The following is a 787-nucleotide window of genomic DNA, read 5'->3' as shown; positions in this document are numbered from 1 at the left end:
TTAACATGCTCGTGTGAAATACTTGAGGGGAAGTGCTTTAAGAGAAAAAGATTTTTTTTCACTCATCTGTGTACATTGGAATTCACAGGAAAATGTGACTCGAGATGGTTAGAACTGGGGGCTTATGTAGAGGGGTAAATGAGTTTTAATTACAAGTGGGTTTTTGGGGGTTTTTTTTGTTTTTTAATTTATTTATTTGAGAGAGAGAGATCACAAGCAGGCAGAAAGGCAGGCAGAGAGAATGGGGGGAAGCAGGCTGCCCGCCTAGCAGAGAGCCCAATGCGGGGTTCGATCCCAGGACCCCGAGATCATGACCTGAGCCCAAGGCAGAGGCTTAACCCACTGAGCCACCCAAGTGCCCCAACAAGTTTTTAGAAGTATCTGCGCAGACTCAGTTGTTGAGTAATCGAAGTCCCGATCAGGCTAGCTGGAGCAAGAAGGAATTTGCCTTTGACTTATGATTGAAGTTCAAGAAGGGCAAAAGTCAAAATGCAATCAACCCCTCTCTGCACCTCTTACCTCGCCTTTGGGTGGGCAGAATTCTCAGACCAGCTTCCATTGTGGAGAACTGAAACACCTGCATGTCCCTGACTGCTTAGTGATTGGAGGGTTGGTTCACCTAGATGAAGCCTTGAAGAAAGGATCGGAAGCGAGCAGCTGCAGTGGCACCCTGCGGACTTGCTGTGCAAGCGAGGAGGGAGCTCTTCGAGAGTCAACTCCGTGCAGGTGGCCTTCTGTGTAACGTCTGTCTGCTCCAATGAAAAGCAGACCCCGTGGGAACGTGGAT

This window comes from Meles meles, chromosome 5 (assembly GCF_922984935.1).
Source record: "Meles meles chromosome 5, mMelMel3.1 paternal haplotype, whole genome shotgun sequence".
Taxonomy (NCBI): domain Eukaryota; kingdom Metazoa; phylum Chordata; class Mammalia; order Carnivora; family Mustelidae; genus Meles; species Meles meles.
This window is presented reverse-complemented; position numbering follows the sequence as displayed.